At 45.0% G+C, this 11,872-nt stretch overlaps 1 protein-coding gene across 4 annotated transcripts in view; it reads right to left on the reverse strand.

Moving 5' to 3' along the window:
• The window catches only part of sema6bb (sema domain, transmembrane domain (TM), and cytoplasmic domain, (semaphorin) 6Bb), a 135,735-nt gene extending 126,871 nt beyond the window's left edge, over window positions 1-8,864 (reverse strand). For all 4 annotated transcript variants that reach the window (XM_014216459.2, XM_014216458.2, XM_014216457.2 and 1 more), the window contains exon 1: window positions 7,987-8,864. The gene's annotated coding sequence lies outside the window, so the exon portion shown is untranslated. The remainder of the gene's footprint in view (window positions 1-7,986) is intronic.
• Between the last annotated feature and the right edge of the window lie 3,008 nt (window positions 8,865-11,872).

Genomic DNA, 11,872 nt, shown 5'->3' on the forward strand with positions numbered 1-11,872 from the left:
CGGTGCCAGGGATCCTCCAGATGTGACGCTTGGCATTCAGGCCAAAGAGTTCAATCTTGGTTTCATCAGACCAGAGAATTTTGTTTCTCATGGTCTGAGCGTCCTTTAGTTGTCCTTTGGCAAACTCCAAGTGGGCTGTCATGTGCCTTTTACTGAAGAGTGGCTTCCATCTAGCCACTGTACCATAAAGGCCTGATTGATGGAGTGCTGCAGAGATGGTTGTCCTTCTGGAAGGTTCTCCCATCTCCACAGAGGTACTCTGGAGCTCTGTCAGAGTGACCATCGGGTTCTTGTTCACATCCCTGACCAAGGCCCTTCTCCTCCGATTGCTCAGTTTGGCCGGGCGGCCAGATCTAGGAAGAGTCTTGGTGTGTTCTTGGGGACATTCAATGCTGCAGAGATTTTTTGGGACCCTTCTCCAGATCTGTGCCTCAACACAATCCTGTCTCGGAGCTCTGACATGCACTGTCAACCTTGGGACCTTATAAAGACAGGTGTGTGCCTTTCCAAATCATGTCCAATCAATAGCATTTACCACAGATGGACTCCAATCAAGTTGTAGAAACATCTCAAGGATGATCAATGGAAATAGGATGCATCTGAGCTCAATTTAGATGATCATTGCAAAGGGTCTGAATAATATGTAAATAAGGTTCAAAAGAATTATACATTTGCAAAGATCTCTAAAAACTTGTTTTTGCTTTGTCATTATATATATATATATATATATATATATATATATATATATATATATATATATATATATATATATACACACACACATACATACAATGTCGGTCTTGCCGCGGGTGATTCCCTGATCCACCTCTACGCAGACGACACCATTCTGTATACATCTGGCCCTTCTTTGGACACTGTTAACTAAACTCCAAACGAGCTTCAATGCCATACAACACACTCCTTCCGTGGCCTCCAACTGCTCTTAAACGCTAGTAAAACCAAATGCTTGCTTTTCAACCGATCGCTGCCCGCACCCGCCCGCTCGACTAGCATCACTATTCTGGACGGTTCTGACTTAGAATATGTGGACAACTACCAATACCTAGGTGTCTGGCTAGACTGTAAACTCTCCTTCCAGACTCATATTAAACATCTCCAATCGAAAATTAAATCTAGAATTGGCTTCCTATTTCGCAACAAAGCATCCTTCACTCATGCTGCCAAACATGCCCTCGTAAAACTGACTATCCTACCGATCCTCAACTCCGGCGATGTCATTTACAAAATAGCCTCCAACTCTACTCAGCAAACTGGATGCAGTCAATCACAGTGCCATCCGTTTTGTCACCAAAGCCCCATATACCACCCACTACTGCGATCTGTATGCTCTTGTCGGCTGGCCCTCGCTACATATTTGTCGCCAGACCCACTGGCTCCAGGTCATCTATAAGTCTTTGCTAGGTAAAGCTCTGCCTTATCTCAGCTCACTGCTCACCATAGCAACACCCACCCGTAGCATGCGCTCCAGCAGGTATATCTCACTGGTCATCCTCAAAGCCAACACCTCTGTTGGACGCCTTTCCTTCCAGTTCTCTGCTGCCAATGACTGGAACGAATTGCAAAAATCACTGAAGTTGGAGACTTATATATCTCCCTCACTAACTTTAAGCATCAGCTATCTGAGCAGCTTACCGATTGCTGCAGATGTACATAGCCCATCTGTAAATAGCCCATCCACTCTACCTACCACATCCCCATATTGTTTTAATTTACTTTTTTGCACACCAGTAGTTCTACTTGCACATCTATCACTCCAGTGTTAATTTGCTAAATTGTAATTACTTCACTACTATGGCCTATTTATTGCCTTACCTCCTCACGCCGTTTGCACATACTGCATATAGACTTTTCTATTGTGTTATTGACTGTACATTCGTTTATTCCATGTGTAACTCTGTGGTTGTTTGTGTCGCACTGCTTTGCTTTATCTTGGCCAGGTCGCAGTTGTAAATGAGAACTTGTTCTCAACTGGCCTACCTGGTTAAATAAAATTATAAATGGAGTATTGTGTGTAGATTGATGAGGAAAAACATTTATTTAATACATTTTAGAATAAGGCTGTAACGTAACAAAATGTGAAAAAGTGTAGGGGTCTATATACTTTCCGAATGTACTCTACAGCATATGGAAATAGATGGGGCTCATGGGTAGGTGTCAGTAAGAGAGAGAGAGGTGACATTAACTGGAGAGAGAGAAGAGAGAGGCAGAGAGAGAGGGGGAGTGGTTGTCCAGACTGTTTTCATACTCTTGCTTTGACCACCAGATGACAGAAAGAGAGAAAACTGTTATGAGCTGAACAGAATTACGAGTTTTTATCACGTCATAATTCATAAACCAAAAAGTATTTCAGTAAAAATACTGTAAGTCCTTGGTGGGTCTACCTTTACTTGTTACTTCTGTGAACTTTCAATATCCTCTCTCCTCGTGAGGGAGAGAAATTCGAAAATATCTTTAAAATGTGGGTTTTTGGTATAGGAATTACAAGGTAATGTTTCTTAAACTTACAGAACTCAAATAATTGATCCAAAACTAAATATAAGTGTTGATATTAGTTGACAGTGGTCTTTACTTCAACAATAGGGTTTTTATGTATTTCTAATAACGTTTAAGACTTTCTAAGACCCCTTTTCCATCTATTTGACCAGAAATCAAGGGCATTATTTACGCCTCATTTTTAAGATGGAAAATTGCTGAAAAAGGTATCTATGCCTTCATGTCCCCAAAAAATAGACTCTTAGCTTTCACTTGACATGCTCCTATGAACTTCACATGTTGGTTCTCATGGGTTTTTTCAGATGGAAATTACCAGCCATATTCCTCTCAATCACATATAAATTGTTCTTTGAGCATGCAGAACACTCACAGATTGATTTTCTACCTATAAGCCAAACCACTCATCTGGAAAGATTGTGTTAATGCCATTTAATAATCAAACATCCACAGTCAATTCCCACAATTATCATGTCCCGTCGACCACCAGCTCTCCGATCAATAACGCTTAACTGCACAACTTGAGCTGATAGAGGATTTCAGGTGACAGATTGTGGCCTGTTAGAAGAGAGGATCAGACAGGGGGTCTTGGATGGGGGAGACCCTGGCTCAGACTCTGGCCCAAACCCAGGCCATGAGATGCTCTGATTGAAGACTGCCTACTGTCCTGAGACCTGTTGCCTCCAGATGGCCCCTGGGCCCCTCTTCTCTTCCCTCCATCCCTCCATCACATGTTCCCTATCCTCCTTTCATCATCCCCTCATCTCTGACTCACAGACCCTGGCTCTCTGACTAGCTCCACAGAGAGGGGGCAGAGCAGACGCTCAGCACAGCCAGACCCCTTTGATTCCTCACACAAGAGATGCCGGCTCCATACATTAATTGGTGCTTGTGAAACGTGGATTTAGTGCATTCGAGGGCCCATTTCATCTGAGTAAGCGGTCTCCAGAATCTATTCTGCCTTTGCCCACCCAGTGGAATCCTGCAGGTCTTCCACCCCTGCCCCGACTCTGACCGTCAGCCCCCTCCCATCCATCCCCCTCCCATCCAGCCCCTCCCTGGGTCTTTGAGAATATTACCTCACACTCCTAGCTAGGCTTAACCTATCACATAGTATAGCCAGGCCTTGGCACTAGTCCCTCCTCGTGCCTCACCCCCTCACCCTGCCCTCCTCTCAGTACAGAGTCTCTTCAACATGACTGCCTCACGCATGACTGGATCCCCTGGTTCACAGAATGCAGTAAGCCATTAATTACGTCAAAGCAGAAAACAAGTGGCACTGTGCATGAGAAACATAAATACAGCAATGCAGGCAGAGAGGAACAGAACGGCCCGGTAATGAAGAGAACCACAGTACACTGACAGCAGCAAGATGAGTCTCTAGGTAAAGAATGATAAACAAGCACAATCTCACAGTTTCTCAGCAAACATAAAGCTATCGGAGAGAGCAATCTGAGTATATAGTCCCTAAAACCCAAAGCTGACATAAATGAGGAGCATCCTATCCGTGGGCCTACAGGGCATACTTCCACAGCATACTTCCACAGCATAATTCCACAGCATACTTCCACAGCTTAACACTGTGCTGGTGATGTTTGAAGTGTGACTCAGGATGTCCATGCCATTGTTTCTCTGTACAATTACTTCCACTTTATCTACATCCAACAACAAGGACCTGTTAGTCAACACCAACACAATGAGAAAGAGCCAGGCTCCTTGCAAGCCCCCTCATTGTGTGCGTGCGTGCGTGTAGAGAGTATAGGGGGGACCAATCTGTCCACATCTCTCCTTGCGGTGGCACCTCATTAGTCCCTCCCCTCGTTAACAAACCTCTATACGCTACAACGGTGATGTCAGCACAGCGGTCGCACAAACACGACCAACCAGCCTCATGCACCGAGGGGAGAGAGCCATGTGAAAACGCCTCAATGACAAGCAAACCGTCCGTGAAAATCAACCCGCCAAAGGCATGGAATGATTTTCATGGCTAAGTAATATATTAACCATATAGGAGGAGGAGGAGCTTTATTCAACAGCTAGCCTAGTCAGTCCTCAGTGAGACTGTAGCATTGTGCTCCTCCATCATCCCAGGCTTATGTAACAGATACCCTTCACCTTCTCAGAGACTTTTCAGAGTCCACAGACAGCAAATTAAAACAGAAGACAAATGACTCAAAAACGAAAGAGAGCAGCAATGTGAAAGCTGTTGAGGGAAAATGAAAGAGCTCTCATTATTGACTATTTCAGGGGACGTTCTCTTTGAACTTCACTCATTTATCCTCCTGCCTTGCTTTGGTATTGCACTAGATATACAAATTATTAGAGGAGGGAGAGATGGAAGATAAAAGGGAGAGTGCGGGTGATGAGAGAGAGGGAGAGTGTGATTAAACGACAGAGCCGGTCCCTGTGGGATAGAGGGCTTATTGCATTTTAAATGGGTGGCTTGGTGACCCCTGGCCAGCTCCAGCCGCACCTCTCCACAGGTCAGGGGCAGCCGCCACCCTGCAAGCCCATTGGACCCTGGGAATAAAGGCTCCAGAGGTCACCGGCTAACCTGTTTATCCTGCAGCCATAGCAACCCCAGTACTAGTCTTGGGCAAACATAAACAGCGGGAGCAGCGGTGGGCTGCTGTGTGCTGGGTGTAAATGGCGAGGTCAGATGGATATAATACAAGGCACTGCTGATTCATGCAACAGGAGCCCTGTCTGTTCACTCCTCGCGCTGCTCTCTGCAGCACGGCCTGCCACTCACCAAGCCTCTCTTTCACCTTCCCTTTCTCCCCACTCCACATGCTAAGTGGTAACATTGTTACGGTCAATTTGTCCCATTCAGTCCCAGTGGGCAGTGTCCTTCTCGTGACAACCCACAGAGAGACCACACTGCTTGGGAGGGCCTGACACCAAGGTCCAGTGGAGGGAGAGGGGGTGAAAGGGAGTGGGAGGGACGGCAGAGCAGGTTAGCCTTGGGGCCCCAGGCAGGCAGCTCAATTGTATTGGTGTTAGGCAATCAGTCAGAGGGTGGTGGAGATGTCGCCAGCTCTCTCACAGAGCCTGTGATCGGGCTCCTCTGGCCAGGTGACGTAACCCCCAGGAGGGGGTGGCGGGGACAGGATTAAGTCCTCCTGCAACAGGACAGGGGCACCTGTTATTTTAGCACAGTAGGCACAACACTTGCTTTGGGGGGTGCTGGCGTGCACAACTGTTAGAGAATGGAGAGGGTGCTAACAGGGCCCCCATTCAACAAATCCTGGACGGCACTGAATCACACACACACACAGGAAAACTAACAGACTGTGACAAACATATTCTCCCTTTCTTTTTATTTCTTCCTCGGTCCCCCTCTCTCTCACATACACACTCAGACAGATCCTGCAAATTAGTTGAGAATTCCACAATGAGAGCAGTAGGGGTTCTTTGGCCCAGAGTGCAGGGAGGGAAGAAGGGAGGGAAGTTGTGGATCTTTCCAAATTAAGTAACTTTATAATAAATCACTGTGCTCTGCTTGCTGGGGATTAGCTGAGCTTCACTGGGCAGTTTGTTAAGCTGTGAGGAGCACTGGAGAATAGGAAAGCGTCGCACAAAAAACAGTGAAATCAGCACCACCTTGGAGCAGCGAGAGAGTATAAAGTTACCATAGGCCTACTGATAGGGGTCTGTTTGCTCTTATTTAATACATCCTCCTCGGCTCGAGGAAATTAAAAATGAAAGTACAATGAGGAGATCACAGCGTTTATCAGACAGGCGTTTCCTCTGTTCTTATCACCTAATGTATTCCTTGTGATATTTATTCTGTAACGAGTGCCAGTAGGATGATGAGTGTACAAGAGGAGGTCGAAGGCATTAGCCGGGAGAGCGGTGTGGGAAAGAAACTCCCTAGCCAGGAGAACACACAGCACGCAACACAACACAGCACGCAACACAACACAGCACGCAACACAACACAGCACCCCACACCACACAGCACCAACACAACACAGCACGCAACACAACACAGCACAACACAGCACCAACAGATGAATCATTAGCCAGATGCAGCCAGCAGCCCTCCACTCTCTTTCTCTTCTCTCCATTTCTCTCTCTCTCTCCACACAGGCAAAGAAAACAGCGGCACGAGGCTGGGACTGTAGAACAACAGCCCAGCATCTGGGCATCAGGAGAGTATAGGTTAGAGAAGGTAGGTAAGGTATGCAACCTGTGGCAGAATTCAGGGAGAGGGCTTTCAGGGGATATTAAAGAGCCCCTTGTCCTTCGAGCCTGATTGACACATGAGAGTGAGGGGAGGGCTTGTGCTATTCCCTTGGCTATATCTTAGCTTTCACAAAACTGTCTCCACTCCCTAGCCCCCTTTTCTCTCATGCTCTGCTCTCCTCTCTCACACTTGGGCTCATTATTGGAATGCTCTGACCCTTGGGGACTTCACTTAGTTTTCTCCCTTTCCAGTCACAAACCTCAGCACCCAACAAAAGGCAGCTCAAAGGCAATTTGAATTTGAAACCGGGAGCACAACAAAAACCTGCAGCTTTCTCCCAAAATAAGAAACTTTGGGGAGCTAGCTCAGTGTCATCAACTCAGAAAAACGCGAATTTGATTTTGACACTAGCCAGCCGGCTAACTCAGTGTACTGTAAAGGCAGCAGCAGCTGCTGTAAAAAGAGAAGGACAGAAGGAAAGGGAGAGAGAAGAGTCCGAGGGGAGGACGGGTGTAGGGACACCCGGGCCTTGGACAGGATCACAGCGCAGCATACACAACCACCAGCAGCGCCACTAGACAGACACACACACACCAGTCACAGAGAGGGCTGCTGCTCTCATAGCTACTGAACTCTTCGTGTGAAAGAAGAGTAAAATGAGTCATTTTGTGCATTTACATTTTTTGATTACATTTATGTAATCAATAATGATAATACAGTTTTAGTGTTCAATTCATTGTATCGGTAGGCTAGTTGGGAAAATACATTATCATAGCCTACTATTGCACATTCTTTTGAATATAGCAAAAAATGTCAGTCTCGGTTACTTTCCTAATATATAGGGAAGTCAGAGATTAGCATACCTTCTTATAGTCGTCAACAATAAATCGTGCTGTCTGTCTGTTACAACAACAAAAAATGTATGTGGCTTGGACATGGAGCTACGCAGTATGAAATCAAGAAACTACACAATGCTAGAAAAATCCAGGTAATATTAGCCTATTGAACAAAATTGTAGCCTATAATTGTCAAAATTATGTGTGTCGACAAGTGTGGCTGGCTGGTGACACTCCCTCAGAGGGAAAATGCCGTATAATTTCAAGTAAGTTCCCCACATTCGTTTGAGACGTTTTCAAACCCATCACAATGCATCACATTTCATTATGTTCAGAACACCATTATTCCCTAAAGCATCGGCATGGCGCTACGGGAGAGGCAATGTCCCATAGCGCACACCACCACCCTCAACCACCGGACCCCAACGTTGGACAGCTCTGCCCACTTACCGCTGATTGTCGAGTAAAAGGTGCACCCGGAAAGCGACGATTACACAGTTCTTGCCTCCACAGTATGATGTCCCCTGGATTAATATCAAGTATGTAAGAAGATAGACAGGTCCGAGGTTTTCGTCAACACCAATCCCAACGTCGTTTGTAAACTACTACTCCTCTCTGTCGCACCTGTCTCTGGCAAAAACTGATCCCGTACGGCGGCGTGACATCCCTAAAACAACTCTCTCTCGGGTTGTGTATTCATATACCCCCACCAACCCCCAGCACACACAACACCACCTGTCCCGGTGGACAAGACACCACAAAGCGGTTCTTATGTCGCGCCACGACACATGGCATTCCCGTTGAGCTCTGCAGCAATATTGCTCCTCAGACAGCCGTCCGGAATTCCTAAGTAATTTGGGATTGCTGGTAGCAGTGGCTGATGTAGAAGGACTGATTGCAATAACAATCCATGCAGCACCCAGTGGCACTGAACCAGCTGTAGCATAAGAAAATTACATCTGTTTCGCTCTCCCGGCCTGCACTATAGCAGTTGCGTTATCAATCATCTATCCCCACAATAGTTATTTTGTGCTCGATGTAGCTGCGCACGGCTGCTGCTCTTGCCAATATACTGTCATTCATTACTGCGTCTTTTCACTTCGGGTCTCATTGAGAGAAAGGGCTGTTCATCAGTCTGGTATGCGCCCCTTTTCCAGTATGCTTCTGCTTCAGGATTCCGCGGGTAGAAAATTCCCATTCATCAGTTTATGAAAAATATGTATTTTTTCTGTAGTTTACCCCTCAGGAGCTTTGTGAAGATAGGAAGATCACAGGGTGTTTCTTTACTAGCGGTGGAATACAGATTATTCAGTTGGCTACTGCTCCCTCCTGTCACCCACAGGGACAGAAACGAGGCGATACCAAAACCTGAAGCAGAATTACGCAGTGACTGGAATGGAATTGATTACTAGATAATCATATTTAATTAGGCAAATTATTTTATTCTTAAATAAAACAGTAAAAATCATATCAATACATTTTAGGCATGGGCCTCTTTGTAACTCCAGAAGAACAATAAGGAATGAGTTGTTCCAAATAGTCAGATGGGACTTTTGGAGTCTTTAAACTATCTACCAGAGCCCGCTATAGAAAATATTGTTTTGTATCATGCTCGATGAATATCCTCACATGGATAGCATAATACGATTTACCACTTTCCAAAAGCCATTAATTATAACATTTTAAGGATATTCATCGAAATTACAAGTACAAGTAGCCTAGTGGTTAGAGTGTTGGACTAGTAACCGAAAGGTTGCACGATCGAATCCCCGAGCTGACAAGGTAAAAATATGTTGGTCTGCCCCAGGAGGCACAGCATTATTCCTAGCCCGTCATTGAAAATAAGAGTTTGTTCTTAACTGACTAGTTAAATAAAGGTTAAAAAAAATTAACAGAACACTTTGTGTCCTAGGTCAAACATATAATCTCTTGATGGTGTTAATGCAGCACACATGTTTTGTACAAAAAATCAGATAGACATTAGCCAAATATATTAACATACACTATTAAACAGCTGATGTTAGCTTATAGTACCGAACTACAGTGTTATGATACAAACTATTGTTTAGATCAGCTGAGTATAGGCATACAGTGCCTACAGAAAGTAGTCACACCCTTGACTTTTCCCACATTTGGTTATATTATAGTCTGAATTTAAAGTAGATTACATTTAGAATTGTTGTCATTGGCCTATACACAATACCTCATAATGTCAAAGTGGAATTATGTTGTTTGACAATTTTACAAATTATTAAAAAATGAAAATCTGAAATGTCTTGAGTCAATCAGTAAAAATGTGCTTAACAAGTCACATAATAAGTTGCATGGACTCACAGTGTTGTCAATAATAGTGTTTAACGTGATTTTTGAAGGACTACCTCATCTCTGTACCCCACACATACAATTATCTTTAAGGTCCCTCAGTCGAACAGTGAATTTCAAACACCGATTCAACCACAAAGACCATGAGGTTTTCCAATGCCTCACAAAGGGCACATATTGGTAGATGGGTTTTAAAAAAACGCATACATTGAATATCCCTTTGAGGATGGAGAAGTTATTAATTACACTTTGGGTGGTGTATCAATACACCCAGTCACTACAAAGTTATAGGCATCCTTCCTAACTCAGTTGCCGGAGAGGATGGAAACCACTCAGGGATTTCACCATGAGGCCAATGGTGACTTTAAAACAATGACAATTTAATGGCTGTGATAGGAGAAAACTAAGGATGGATCAACAACATTGTAGTTACTCCACAATACTAACCTAATTGACAGAGTGAAAAGAAGGAAGCCTGTACAGAATAAAAATATTCCAAACATGCATCCTGTTTGCAACAAGGCACTAAAGTAATACCGCCAAAAATGTGGCAAAAAAATTACCTTTATGTCCTGAATACAATGTGTTATGTTTGGGGCAAATCCAATACAGCACATTACTGAGTATCACTCTCCATATTTTCAAGCATAGTGGTGGGTGCATCATGTTATGGGTATGCTTGTAATCATTAAGGCCTGGAGTGTTTTTCAGGATAAAAAATAAACTTAATAGAGCCAAGCACAGGCAAAATCCAAAGGAAAACTTGGTTCACCCTGCTTTCCACCAGACACTAGGAGACAAATTCACCTTTCAGCAGGACAATAACCTAAATCACAAGGCCAAAGGAGTTGCTTACCAAGAAGACAGTGAAAAGGTTTCTGAGGGGCCGAGTTATAGTTTTGACTTAAATATACTTGAAAAATCTATGGCAAGACCTGAAAATGGGTGTCTAGCAATGATCAACAATCAATTTGACAGAGCTTGAAGCATTTTGAAAATAATAATGGGCAAATGTTGCACAATCCAGGCGTGGAAAGCTCTTAAAGACTTACCCAGAAAGTCTCCCAGCTGTAATCGCTGTCAAAGGTGCTTCAGTAAATTAGCAAAAATGTCTAAAGACATGTTTTCTGTCACACCCTGATCTGTTTCACCTGTCTTTGCGATTGTTTCCACCCTCCTCCAGGTGTCGCCCATCTTCCCCCTTAGCCCCTGTGTATTTATACCTGTGTTCTCTGTTCGTCTGTTGCCAGTTCGTCTTGTTTGTTATGTCAACCAGCATTTTTGCCTCAGCGCCTGCTTTTCCCAGTCTTTCTTTTTCTCGCCCTCCTGGTTTGGCCCTTGCCTGTCCTGAATCTGAGCCTGCCTGCCGACCTGTACATTTGCTCAACTCTGGATTATTGACCTCTGCTGACCCTGAGCCTGCTTGCCGTCTGGTACCGTTGCCCCACCTCCGGTTTACTGACCCCTGCCTGCCTTGACATGTCTATTGCCTGCCCCTGTTGGATTATTAAACCATTGTTAATTCGACGCTGTCTGCATCTGGGTCTTGCCTTCATACCGGATACTACGAACTGGCTAGTACAGATAGTACTAGTACGAACTCCACCTTCCCGGCAGCCCCGTTTACCTCCACCAGAATGCTTTAATCGAGAGCCAAGCTACTGAGGGGCGTTTTTAGCTCAGTGTGCCCTCAATTGAGCTTCAGCAATCCTCCTTCCCCTTGAATTGCTCCAAGATAGCCTACCTCATCCTGCTGATGTCTGGGAGGGCTCTCACCTGGGCTGCCGCCGTATGGGAACAGCCGGCCATGTGCATGAGTCTGCAGGGGTTCGGGGGTTTGGTGAAGGTTTTTGATGCCCCGTTCTCCGGGAGAGAAGCTGCCCGGAAGCTAATCCAGCTCCGGCAGGACGCCCACAGGTTGGCCGACTATGCGGTGGATTTCAGCACGTTGGCAGCGGAGAGTGTGTGGAACCAGGAATCACTGTTCGACATGTTCCTGCACGGTGTCTCGGAG

Source organism: Salmo salar, chromosome ssa10, assembly GCF_905237065.1.
Source record: "Salmo salar chromosome ssa10, Ssal_v3.1, whole genome shotgun sequence".
Taxonomy (NCBI): Eukaryota; Metazoa; Chordata; class Actinopteri; order Salmoniformes; family Salmonidae; genus Salmo; species Salmo salar.